Source organism: Eleutherodactylus coqui, chromosome 8 (genome assembly GCF_035609145.1).
Source record: "Eleutherodactylus coqui strain aEleCoq1 chromosome 8, aEleCoq1.hap1, whole genome shotgun sequence".
Classification (NCBI taxonomy): Eukaryota; Metazoa; Chordata; class Amphibia; order Anura; family Eleutherodactylidae; genus Eleutherodactylus; species Eleutherodactylus coqui.
The window spans coordinates 50,263,097-50,277,119 of NC_089844.1; positions in this window are offsets into that span (position 1 = coordinate 50,263,097).

A 14,023-nucleotide genomic window follows, 5' to 3' on the forward strand; every position below is an offset into this window, starting at 1 on the left:
GAAAAATTGCCCGTTCAGCGTGATTACGTGAGGTTTCAGGAGGAGGAGCAGGAGGAGGAGGAGGAATATTAGACACAGATTGATGAAGCAGAAATGTCCCCGTTTTGGATGGTGAGAGAGAACGTAGCTTCCATCCGCGGGTGCAGCCTACGTATTGCTTACGTATCGCTGCTTTCCGCTGGCGGAGAAGAGAAGTCTGGGGAAATCCAGGCTTTGTTCATCTTGATCAGTGTTAGCCTGTCGGCACTGTCGGTTGACAGGCGGGTACGCTTATCTGTGATGATTCCCCCAGCCGCACTAAACACCCTTTCCGACAAGACGCTAGCCGCAGGACAAGCAAGCACCTCCAGGGCATACAGCGCTAGTTCAGGCCACGTGTCCAGCTTCGACACCCAGTAGTTGTAGGTGGCAGAGGCGTCACGGAGGACGGTCGTGCGATCGGTTACGTACTCCCTCACCATCCTTTTACAGTGCTCCCGCCGACTCAGCCTTGACTGGGGAGCGGTGACACAGTCTTGCTGGGGAGCCATAAAGTTGTCCAGGCCCTTAAAGACTGTTGCACTGCCTGGGCTGTACATGCTGCTCGATCTACGCACCTCCCCTGCTACCTTGCCCTCGGAACTGCGCCTTCTGCCACTAGCGCTGTCGGATGGGAATTTTACCATCAGCTTGTCCGCCAGGGTCCTGTGGTATAGCAACACTCTCGAACCCCTTTCCTCTTCGGGAATGAGAGTGCAAAGGCTCTCCTTATAGCGTGGGTCGAGCAGTGTGTACACCCAGTAATCCGTAGTGGCCAGAATGCGTGTAACGCGAGGGTCACGAGAAAGGCATCCTAACATGAAGTCAGCCATGTGTGCCAGGCTACCTGTACGCAACACATGGCTGTCCGCACTAGGAAGATCACTTTCAGGATCCTCCTCCTCCTCCTCCTCCTCCTCAGGCCATACACGCTGAAATGATGACAGGCAAGCAGCATGGGTACCGTCAGCAGTGGGCCAAGCTGTCTCTTCCCCCTCCTTCTCATCCTCCTCATGCTCCTCCTCCTCCTGAACGCGCTGAGATATAGACAGGAGGGTGCTCTGACTATCCAGCGACATACTGTCTTCCCCCGGCTCTGTTTCTGAGCGCAAAGCGGCTGCCTTTATGGTTTGCAGGGAACTTCTCAAGATGCATAGCAGAGGAATGGTGACGCTAATGATTGCAGCATCGCCGCTCACCACCTGGGTAGACTGCTCAAAGTTTCGAAGGACCTGGCAGATGTCCGCCAACCAGGCCCACTCTTCTGAAAATAATTGAGGAGGCTGACTCCCACTGCGCCGCCCATGTTGGAGTTGGTATTCCACTATAGCTCTACGCTGCTCATAGAGCCTAGCCAACATGTGGAGCGTAGAGTTCCACCGTGTGGGCACGTCGCACAGCAGTCGGTGCACTGGCAGATTAAACCGATGTTGCAGGGTGGCAGGGTCCGTGTGGGACTTGCGGAAATGTGCGCAGAGCCGGCGCACCTTTACAAGCAGGTCTGACAAGCGTGGGTAGCTTTTCAGAAAGCGCTGAACCACCAAATTAAAGACGTGGGCCAGGCATGGCACGTGCGTGAGGCTGCCGAGCTGCAGAGCCGCCACCAGGTTACGGCCGTTGTCACACACGACCATGCCCGGTTGGAGGCTCAGCGGCGCAAGCCAACGGTCGGTCTGCTCTGTCAGACCCTGCAGCAGTTCGTGGGCCGTGTGCCTCCTATCTCCTAAGCTGAGTAGTTTCAGCACGGCCTGCTGACGCTTGCCCACTGCTGTGCTGCCACGCCGCGCGACACCGACTGCTGGCGACGTCCTGCTGCTGCTGACACATCTAGATTGCGAGACAGAGGTTGAGGAGGAGGAGGAGGAGGAGGAGGAGGGTGCTTTAGTGGAAGAAGCATACACCGCCGAACATACCACCACCGAGCTGGGGCCCGCAATTCTGGGGGTGGGTAGGACGTGAGCGGTCCCAGGCTCTGACTCTGTTCCAGCCTCCACTAAATTCACCCAATGTGCCGTCAGGGAGATGTAGTGGCCCTGCCCGCCTGTGCTTGTCCACGTGTCCATAGTTAAGTAGACCTTGCCACTAACCGCATTGGTGAGGGCGCGTACAATGTTGCGGGAGACGTGGTCGTGCAGGGCTGGGACGGCACATCGGGAAAAGTAGTGGCGACTGGGAACTGAGTAGCGCGGGGCCGCGGCCGCCATCATAGCTTTGAAAGCCTCCGTTTCCACAACCCTATACGGCAGCATCTCAAGGCTGATAAATTTGGCTATGTGGACGGTTATGGATTGAGCGTGCGGGTGCGTGGCCGCGTACTTGCGCTTGCGCTCCAACACTTGCGATAGCGACGGCTGGACTGTGCGGTGCGAGACATTGGTGGATGGGGCCGAGGACAGCGGAGGTGAGGGTGTGGGTGCAGGCCATGAGACGGTAGTGCCTGTGTCCTGAGAGGGGGGTTGGATCTCAGTGGCAGGTTGGGGCACAGGGGGAGAGGCAGCGGTGCAAACCGGAGGCGGTGAATGGCCTTCGTCCCACCTTGTGGGGTGCTTGGCCATCATATGTCTGCGCATGCTGGTGGTGGTGAGGCTGTTGGTGGTGGCTCCCCGGCTGATCTTGGCGCGACAAAGGTTGCACACCACTGTTCGTCGGTCGTCAGGCGTCTCTGTGAAAAACTGCCAGACCTTAGAGCACCTCGGCCTCTGCAGGGTGGCATGGCGCGAGGGTGTGCTTTGGGAAACAGTTGGTGGATTATTTGGTCTGGCCCTGCCTCTACCCCTGGACACCGCACTGCCTCTTGCAACCTGCCCTGCTGCTGCCCGTGCCTCCCCCTCTGAAGACCTGTCCTGTGTAGGCGTTGCACACCAGGTGGGGTCAGTCACCTCATCGTCCTGCTGCTCTTCCTCCGAATCCTCTGTGCGCTCCTCCCTCGGACTTACTGCCCTTACTACTACCTCACTGCAAGACAACTGTGTCTCATCGTCATCGTCCTCCTCACCCACTGAAAGGTCTTGAGACAGTTGTCGGAAGTCCCCAGCCTCATCCCCCGGACCCCGGGAACTTTCCAATGGTTGTGCATCAGTGACGATAAACTCATCTGGTGGGAGAGGAACCACTGCTGCCCAATCTGAGCAGGGGCCCGAGAACAGTTCCTGGGAGTGTTCCCGCTCCTGAGCATGTGTCATTGTAGTGGAGTGAGGAGGCTGGGAGGAAGGAGGAGCAGCAGACAGAGGATTCGGATTTGCAGCACTGGACGGCGCAGAACTGTGGGTGGATGATAGCTTGCTCGAAGCACTTTCTGCCATCCACGACAGGACCTGCTCACACTGCTCATTTTCTAATAAAGGTCTCCCGCGTGGACCCATTAATTGGGCGATGAATGTGGGGACGCCAGAAACGTGCCTCTCTCCTAATCGTGCAGCAGTCGGCTGCGACTCACCTGGATCAGGAGCTCGGCCTGTGCCCACACCCTCACTTGGGCCTACGCGTCCTCGGCCGCGTTCACGTCCTCTCGGCCTACCCCTACCCCTCAGCATGCTGTATTACCAGTGATTTCCAAGCCAGGAAAGAAATTGGCGCAAGCCTGCAGCCAAAATAGAATTTTTTCCCTTGTTTTTCAAAGGACAAGCCACACTGCGTCTATTCAATGAATAATGTATGTCTTCTGGCCCTGCCTACACAATTCTATCCCTGTAGTATTAATGCCGGGTGCAATAGTCTGCACAGCCGGTTTTGAGAAAAAAAATAAATAATGCAACACTGCTAACAGTAGTCTGGACAGTACTGCACACGGATAGATGTGGCCCTAGAAAGGACCGTTGGGGTTCTTGAAGCCTACACTCACTGCTAACACTCTCCCTGCCTAACCACCACTTCTGTCCCTATTGCAGGGCGCAATGCTCTGCAGATCCAATTTTGAAAAAAAAAATACAGTGCTAACACAGTTCTGCACACTATTAGATGTGGCCCTGAGAAGGACCGTTGGGGTTCTTGAAGCCTACACTAACTCCTAACGCTCTCCCTACAGCAGCTCCGGCACCAGCAGCACTGTCCCTCAGCTAACTCACAAGGCATCTGAGCCGAGCCGCGGGAGGGGCCGATTTTTATACTCGGGTGACATCTGATCGCCCCAGCCACTCACAGCAGGGGGGTGGTATAGGGCTTGAACGTCACAGGGGGAAGTTGTAATGCCTTCCCTGTCTTTCAATTGGCCAGAAAAGCGCGCTAACGTCTCAGAGAGGAAACTGAAAGTAACTGGAACACCGCGTGGTACTCGTTACGAGTTACGAGTAACGAGTATCCCGAACACTCTAATATTCGCATGAATATCAAGCTCGGACGAGTACGTTCACTCATCTCTAATTATGATATCATTATATTGTATGCGTTGTTACGTGGGTAAAAAAAATCAAATTGAAAAACAACTCAGAGCGCCAGACTGATTCCATAACTCCCATAGAGTTGCATGGAGTAGCATCACGCATGCTGGAATACAGCTCTGCAGAGGTGCTGCTGAGGAGTAAGAGGGGACTCAGTAACCCTGTAAGGCCTCCCTCACACAGGCAATGCTGAAAGCGCTGCGATTACTTTAATTTTGCGTCCGATGCTAGCTTTTAGCATTCCTCATTGACGAGGAACACTAAACAACCTAAAATAGGACAAACTGTGCTCTAAAATTGCCGCAATTGAGTGGCTGTTTTAGGCTGTGTGAAAGGCTCCATTGAAAGCAAGGGGAGCGTTATATTGTGAATAGCCTGTGCTGAAAGCGCCACACTAATCGCGGTAAAAATCATCTGTGTGAGGGAGACCTAATAGTGATTGTGAGGGTCCCAGCTGTGAGGTTCAAGTGGTGGGGCCCCCGACACTCTAACATTTGTCAGTACGAAAATGCATTCAATTCCTTGAAGAGACTGGATCACAAGGATAAATCTGTTATCTCACCAAAATATTCATCACCTATCCACAGGATAGGTACTAAATACATGATCGCCAGGGGTGTGATTGCTGGGAGCCTCAGGTATAACAAGAATAGTGCACCCCGAGTCCCTTTAACAAATGGAGTTACAGTGCTCTAATTTACTTCTAATGACCAGTTCTCTATTTACTTCTATTAGGCTATTTCCATAGACCTAGTAATAACAGAGTTTATGAATAGAGGTTATTATTTTCCACACTTTCAATGCCTTTGAGTTTACATTGACTATACAAATGCATTAAAATTAAAAAGTAACCAAGGAGGAAAAAGATACATTTTATGATGGGTTGGAATTAGAGATGAGCGAACATACTCGTTTCGAGTAATTACTCGATCGAGCACCGCGATTTTCGAGTACTTCCGTACTCGGGTGAAAAGATTCAGGGGGGGGGGCGGGGAGGCGTGGCGGAGCGGGGGTAGCAGTGGGGAACAGGGGGGAGCCCTCTCTCTCTCACTCTCCCCCCCCCACTCCCTGCTGCAACCCCCACTCACCCACGGCGCCCCCCGAATCTTTTCGCCCCGAGAACGGAAGTACTCGAAAATCGCGGCGCTCAGGTGAAAAAGGGGCGTGGCCGAGTAGGTTCGCTCATCTCTAGTTGGAATGTACATGTTCTCTGTCAGTTTCAGCCTCAGAATTTCCTTTGGCTGGGCTCACACATATGTGTGTTCCGGCGTGCCATGCACGAGCCCCCGCAGCAATTATGCAATGACATGAGTACTTGCTGCATGCTGTCAATCCTCATACAATAACTTGGTATGTATGTGCGCATAATACACGCCAAGATGCGTGTACGTGTGCAAATAATTGCAGGTGTGAGTAGCGCAATATAAATCAATGGGCTACTGGCATCACGTGTTCACATGGGAAAATTGTCCGTGCGGCGCTCAATGACAATACGCACGTGTGAGACTAGCCTTTTTATCTTTGTTTATATAAATCCAGTAACTTCATTTTCAGTTGTGTGCACCTATAAAAAAAGTAGCACACCTTATCTGCTTGCTTTAATATGACATATCACTAGGTGTGTCATTGCAATACAAGGTGGCAGAAGGTGTGTGTATTTAAGGTCATCCTGTGAATCTCTGCTTCCCATTTTACACAACACCAGCAGCAGGCAGGGCTGGTTAGCAACAAAATCTCCCAGTCTCTCACAACCAGTCAGTCAGGGCATCAGAGACTGCTTCAATATGGAAAGATAGGACTCTGCAGTGAACTCTACAGCGCAAACAGCAGAAGAAGTTAAAGCAAGACTTAATTTTTAATACTTTTTTAAATTGCAATTTATTTATTTATTTCAAACTTTCATTGTAAATTAACTCGGGAGAAATAATGGCCTCATTTCTACACCAGTTCAAAGTGCTATCATGGAAAAACTGGTTAAGCGTCTACAGGCAGCCGGTAAGTGCACCCTGCTATTACTGAGAATGAGATTGTAAAATTGTATTGAGTACGCAGTAAAGGAATTAATGCCAAAATGATTAGGTATAATCCACTGGGCCATTAGTCACTGAACTTGTTTAATAAGTTTCACTTATCTAGTTAAAAACACAACATAAGTTCATTTCATAGTAATATAAAAGCTGCTTTAACCAGTCACTTAGCTGCCTGAAAATGTCCCCTTAAATGTTTCCAGTCGATTTCACTCACTTACTAAATTTTAATCTTCAGAGTAGGTACTTGAAAAAGAAGCATCCTTTTCTTGATGTGTTTTTTTTTGTACATGCTGATTAGCATGCCTTCCTATAGCACCAGGCATCACTGAAAGGTCCGTGGTGTCTGTTATCTCAGCATTTTAATCAGAAATGATTGATATATCTCGCCACTTTCAGTAGAGGGGGGAACTGTCATTTGAAGTAAGGTATTCCAGCATATATAAAAGATACCACAACTTTAAATATCATTAAGGTGCTATTCAACTGTATTGCATACAACTATATATAAAAAAAACGTAACCGTATATTCTGTTCTTATGTTTAGTGGAACTGTATCAAATGAATTTTTTAAGAACTTGATATACCCTGTGACAAGAATACATGGTCTGGGGAAAAATGTTTGTAATGGATAAGCAGCTTGCTTAGTGGTAGAAAGCAGGTTTTCCACATTTTTTCTGTCCTTGACCACTGACTGTCGTTAACAGCCACTGAACAATGATACAAAATTATATAAAGTAAATGATGTTAACACCAATAAATGTAAGGTTTATGCACATGGGAAGGAAAAATACATAGCATCTTTACATACTGAATAGGAAACCACTGGATAAAACTGACATGAAAAAGTACTTGGGGATTTTGGTGAACTGTAAATTTACCTATAGCAACCAGTGTTAGGCGGCTATTGCCAAGGCAAATCGACTCATGGGGTGCATCAAAAGTGTTGTACGTGTAGATGATGCGAATATTGCTCTTCTTTACAAATCACTGAACAGACCGCACATGGACTATTTAGTATAGTAATGGTCAACTGTTGCTCTGATCGGAGCTTGAGGAAGTCAAAAGACAGGCAACCAAAGTTATAAGTGGACTAGTTTACTTAGTTTAGAAAAAAGATGGGTATGGGTAATGTTGCTCATCGTGATTGGCCTGGCAATAACATTTTAGGAATAATCATTTTCAAAGAGAGAGAGTTATATGTTTTTCAATGAACGGGGCTGGCACTATTACCTTTCAATGCTGCAGTCTTGGGATTTAAATCTCAGCAAGGACTGCATCTGTATTGAATATGAAAAATGCCTCCAAATGTTGTCTTTGGTTAAATTTGAACCTAGAGCTTCAGCACTACAAAGCAGCAGTGCTAACAACTGAGCCACAATGTTTGTCTGCTCTGATCAAGAGGAGGAGAAGATCAACCAGCATAAACACAAAGAGAATATGAAAAAAACCCATCTAGATGTTGCCGTTGGTCAGATTTGAACCAAGAACTCAGCACTGCAAAGCAAAGTGATAACAATTGAGCCACTACACATGTCTGTTCTGCTCCAAAGAGAAGACAAACCACAAGAATAAACAGAAAGAGAACATAAAAAACATCCAGATGTTGTCCTCGATCAGATTTGAACCTAGAACTCCAGCACTGCAAAGCAGCATTGCTAATAACTGACTTACTATGCATAGTCTTCCTTCTCTGGAGTAGGAGACAGAGAAACACAAAAAAGACATACAGTCAATGCAAATGTGATCCTTGGATGGATTTGAACATAGGGCCACAGCACTGCAAGGCAACAGCTCTAATTATTGAACCACCACCATGCTTTTTCATTCTTCTCTTTCTTTCTATTTCTTATTCCTCCTCCTCTTCTGGAGAAAAAGGAGAAGAAGAAGGAAGAGAAGGTGGAGAAGTAGAAGGAAGGGTAAAACCAGCTAAGAAGGAGATAAGGGAGAAGAAAATCTTTCCTTAATTTTTATCCTTCTCCTCATCCGCAGCAGAAGAAGCAGGAGGAAGAAGTAAGAAGCTTGGTGGCTCAGTGGTTAACACTGTTGCCTTGCAGGTTCATGGCTGATCATAAACAACATTGGCATGTAGTTTTCTTATGTTCTCTTTGTGTTTATTCTTTCTATTCTTTCTAAGTTGTAAGCCCTACTGCCTTGCAGTGCTGGAGTTCTAGATTCAAATCTGTCCTAGGGCAACATCTGGATGGTGTTTTTAGGATCTCTTTATTAATCCTGTTTCCTGCTCTGGAGCTGAAAAGATGGGTGTGGTAGCTCAGTTGTTAGCACTGGTGCTTTGCAGATCTATGTTTGTCCAGGAGCAACATCTGAATAGAGTTTTTCAAAGTCAATGTTATCCTTGTGGGGATTTGAACCTAGAACCCCAGTGCAGCAACAGTGCTAACCACTGAGCCACATTCACTGCACCAGAATAGGTGCTTCCAACCTAAATATTTTAATAATCACTCAACACTCAAATATATCAGGGGTCAATAAAGAGATCTCTTCCATGATGTGTACTGTGGATTGTCAATGTTAACAGGGGCATCCTATATGTCTAGAGAAAGGAAGGTTTTTTTTTTAGATAGAAGGAGGTTCTTTACTGTAAGAATAGTGAGACAATGGAACTCTCTGCCTGAGGGTGTGGTGACAGTGAGCTCACTAAAAGAGTTCAAGAGGGGCCTGGATACCTTTATGGAGTGTAACAATAATTCATTTTGTAGTCATTAGATTACTTCAGGGGGTTGTTAAGCCAGGGAGTTATTCTGACTGCCCAATTCAGAGTCAATTTTGTTTTCTTAAAATGAGAAAAAATAGCTTATACCTAATGTTTTTTTCCCTTCCTCTGGATCAACGTTGCAGGATAACAGGCTGGATATATGTACTATATGTCTTTTTTTTCAGCCTTACATACTATCTTACTAATATTGGAGTATTGGAAAAAACCCTTGAAGATTCCAATTTCTTATAAAATCAATTCAATACAGAATTGCAACATCCTAGTAAAAACCCTTGAATTCTGCAATTCCAATCACAACCACAGGGTGACTACAATAGACAAATACAAGATAGACACCTTATATCAGAGTATCGCAAAATTATGTTGTTTTGAAAAGCTGGTCACTTCATAACCCACATAGCTAAGCATATCTAACTAAGATGAAAGGAAAGGAAAGACACATCTGTATCTGTACAGCAGGCAATAAGGAGTTCTGCTAGTCAGGGAAAATCTTTGAAGGACTCATGGGGGGTTTCAGCAGTTGGAACCCCACAATCAACAAGTGGGAAAACCTTTTTAATAGCTCAGACTACTAATATGAACATATTACCAGCTACTACCAGCATTTACTCTGACACTAGATGAAAGTCTCCTACTTTTCTAAACTGTGAGTTTATGGATGTATGACAACCCTGATGACTCCGTTTATGACTGATCTCTCTCTTGTAATGAACCTTGCACCAGTATCAGTTGAATATAGTCAAAACAAGTTTTCAGCCTCTGAATGAATTTTTGCATCCACTGACACCGAGCAGAGGTAATCAAACTAGCAATGAATTATACCTAAGGTAGTTATAAGGAAGTTGACTAACTTTTCATGATTGAAAAACCAGTTTTATTTCCAATCAATGAAATTTACATATGTGTTACATCCTCATAAATTGTTCAGTACAATCCCAACAACCATTATAACTAATACAGTTAGGGCCAGAAATATTTGGACAGTGACACAAGTTTTGTTATTTTAGCTGTTTACAAAAACATGTTCAGAAATACAATTATATATATAATATGGGCTGAAAGTGCACACTCCCAGCTGCAATATGAGAGTCTCCACATCCAAATCGGAGAAAGGGTTTAGGAATCATAGCTCTTTAATGCATAGCCTCCTCTTTTTCAAGGGACCAAAAGTAATTGGACAATGGACTCTAAGGGCTGCAATTAACTCAGAAGGCATCTCCCTCGTTAACCTGTAATCAATTAAGTAGTTAAAAGGTCTGGGGTTGATTCCAGGTGTGTGGTTTTGGATTTGGAAGCTGTTGCTGTGACCAGACAACATGCGGTCAAAGGAACTCTCAATTAAGGTGAGGCAGAACATCCTGAGGCTGAAAAAAAAGAAAAAATCCATCAGAGAGATAGCAGACATGCTTGGAGTAGCAAAATCAACAGTCGGGTACATTTTGAGAAAAAAGGAATTCACTGGTGAGCTTGGGAACTCAAAAAGGCCTGGGCGTCCACGGAAGACATCGGTGGTGGATGATCGCCGCATACTTTCTTTGGTGAAGAAGAACCCGTTCACAACATCAACTGAAGTCCAGAACACTCTCAGAGAAGTAGGTGTATCTGTCTCTAAGTCAACAGTAAAGAGAAGACTCCATGAAAGTAAACACAAAGGGTTCACATCTAGATGCAAACCATTCATCAATTCCAAAAATAGACAGGCCAGAGTTAAATTTGCCGAAAAACACCTCAAGAAGCCAGCCCAGTTCTGGAAAAGTATTCTATGGACAGATGAGACAAAGATCAACCTGTACCAGAATGATGGGAAGAAAAAAGTTTGGAGAAGAAAGGGAATGGCACATGATCCAAGGCACATCACATCCTCTGTAAAACATGGTGGAGGCAACGTGATGGCATGGGCATGCATGGCTTTCAATGGCACTGGGTCACTTGTGTTTATTGATGACATAACAGCAGACAAGAGTAGCCGGATGAATTCTGAAGTGTACCGGGATATACTTTCAGCCCAGATTCAGCCAAATGCTGCAAAGTTGATCGGACGGCGCTTCACAGTACAGATGGACAATGACCCCAAGCATACAGCCAAAGCTACCCAGGAGTTCATGAGTGCAAAAAAGTGGAACATTCTGCAATGGCCAAGTCAATCACCAGATCTTAACCCAATTGAGCATGCATTTCACTTGCTCAAATCCAGACTTCAGACGGAAAGACCCACAAACAAGCAAGACCTGAAGGCTGCGGCTGTAAAGGCCTGGCAAAGCATTAAGAAGGAGGAAACCCAGCGTTTGGTGATGTCCATGGGTTCCAGACTTAAGGCAGTGATTGCCTCCAAAGGATTCGCAACAAAATATTGAAAAAAATATATTTTGTTTGGGTTATGTTTATTTGTCCAATTACTTTTGAGCTCCTAAAATGTGGAGTGTTTGTAAAGAAATGTGTACAATTCCTACATTTTCTATCAGATATTTTTGTTCAACCCTTTAAATTAAACGTTACAATCTGCACTTGAATTCTGTTGTAGAGGCTTCATTTCAAATCCAATGCGGTGGCATGCAGAGCCCAACTCGCGAAAATTAAGTTACTGTCCAAATATTTCTGGCCCTAACTGTATCTCAGTTTGAAAACCAAATTTTAGCAGGGTGTAAACTGCAAACTGGAATACTTTTTAGATTTTTTTTCACATACACTTTTTTGGTGGCATTTTTTAAAATAACTTTTATTGAGCAAAAAAAAATGTTACAATGTCACAATTTTAAATAATACAAGGTCTCATCAAAAGATAATTGTAGCTTATAAACTATTTTACATATAAAGAGCTCAATGTTTTTTTCATTAAAAAAAATGATTTTACAAGATAATAGGTGGCTTACAAATATGGAATACCTCCAATAAGGTTCTATCTAAAAACTCAATGAGCTCATGTAAAGTTACCCCAAGGCTGGAGAATAAAGTGGTGAATTTATCCACTTCCCAGTTAACAGTATATTTTGCATATTTCCCATGTATACTTTCTAATGTACCCTCCAACCTGCAAGTGTTGCTAACATAGGCGGTAAGTTCATCATCACAGAAACCGTAGAGATTTTCCAAAATTTCACAGTCAAAGCCTTTGCTGCTACTAGGACAAGGAAGAATATTGTCTTATCAGTAAACTTGTAACACCGTGCAGCAGTGCTAAGGAGCAGCTCCAGATTGTTGAAATATTTAAAAAATATTTTCAAGAAGGAATTTAGTTTGGTTCCAAAAACCAGTAATACTTGAGCAATCTTGGGCAATCCTAAAAAATGTGTTTCAAGGTTTCTTTACAACTAGAGCATCTCTAGAATTCATCTGAACTCAGAGGATAAATAGCAGTAGGTGTATAGGAGTGAGATACCAATGATAGAGAAGCTTCCTTCTCAACTCTAAATGACATGTACATTTTAAAAGTGAGCTTGCTAGTGTAAACGTTTTGTATTCCAGTCTTCTATGCCTATAGAGATACCTAGATCTCTTTCCCAATGACATAAGTAACGGGGCCTCTCCCCCAAAATAACTGTATAAAGTCTTGAGATACCTTTGGCAACTTTATTGAAATTAGAGAACTTTAATTCAAATGTAGTTTGGGGAAGAGAACACAAATTAGGAGTTTTAGTAATAAAATGGCACATTTTGAGGAACATATACAAATCTTTGTTAGGCTGCATACCCACGAATGTATATCGGCTCGGTTTTCACGCCGAGCTGATATACGTCGTTCTCATGTGCAGGGGGGGGGATGGAAGAGCCAGGAGCAGGAACAGAGCTCCCGCCCCCTCTCTACCTCCTCTCCGCCCCTCTGCACTATTTGCAATGGGGAGAGGCGGGATGGGGGCGGGGCTAATTCTCGGAACTTGGCCCCGTCCTGCCTCTCCCCATTGCAAATAGTGCAGAGGGGCGGAGAGGAGGCAGAGAGGGGGCGGGAGCTCAGTTCCTGCTCCTGGCTCTTCCATCCTCCCCCCCCCCCTGCAGATGAGGACGACGTATATCGGCTCGGCGTGAAAACCGAGCCGATATACTTTTGTGTGATACAGCCTTAGGAATGTGAAATCTATCAGAAATGTAATTAAATGACATTTAGGTGATTATCTTCCTATATATCTTGAGATTGAAATTATCCCTGCAGTGATTCAGTTACTAATTGAGATGTCTGGAATAATAAAGTGTATTACCTGTAAAGGTAATTTGGGCAGTCTGAAGGGGATAATAAATGTGGATTATTATGCATTTCCATGCCGTGATCCCAGCTTCAATACCGTAGTAATATAAGGAGATTTAGATACAGAAACTCCCAGAGTTATTAGCCATATTGGAACATTAGACAGTTATAGTGTTTGGAAATGATTTTTCGATATTCCCCATATTCTTTGTGGTGGTATTGGTTTTCCAATGTCTGGCTTTATCAATTATGGTTGCATAGTAATATTAAGATACTTTTGGTAAGCCGTCTTTTCATAACGTGTTTATTAAGAATTTTTTGTAGTTTATGGAGGTAAAACACTGGAATGGAGATAGCAAGATTCCTAAACATATATAGGATTTCTGGAATTATTAGCAGCTTGATGGTTGCTATTCTGCCAACCCACCATATTGTGGATGGCTGTATTTCAGGCATGCAGTGTTTAGAGGAATGTAAAAAGTAATTGTTCCCTTTCCAAGGAATTATAGGGGGGTTATTATGTGCTTCAGAAATGATTAGACCAAGTGATTATACCTATTTTAGAAGATACTACATGTTAAAACAAACTGGAGCAAGAGAAGTAAATCTGATACCCAGGGAAATGAGAATTGGCTTTTTAAACTAGAAATACTTGAGTCATGTATATATTTGGCTCAGTTAGTTCCAG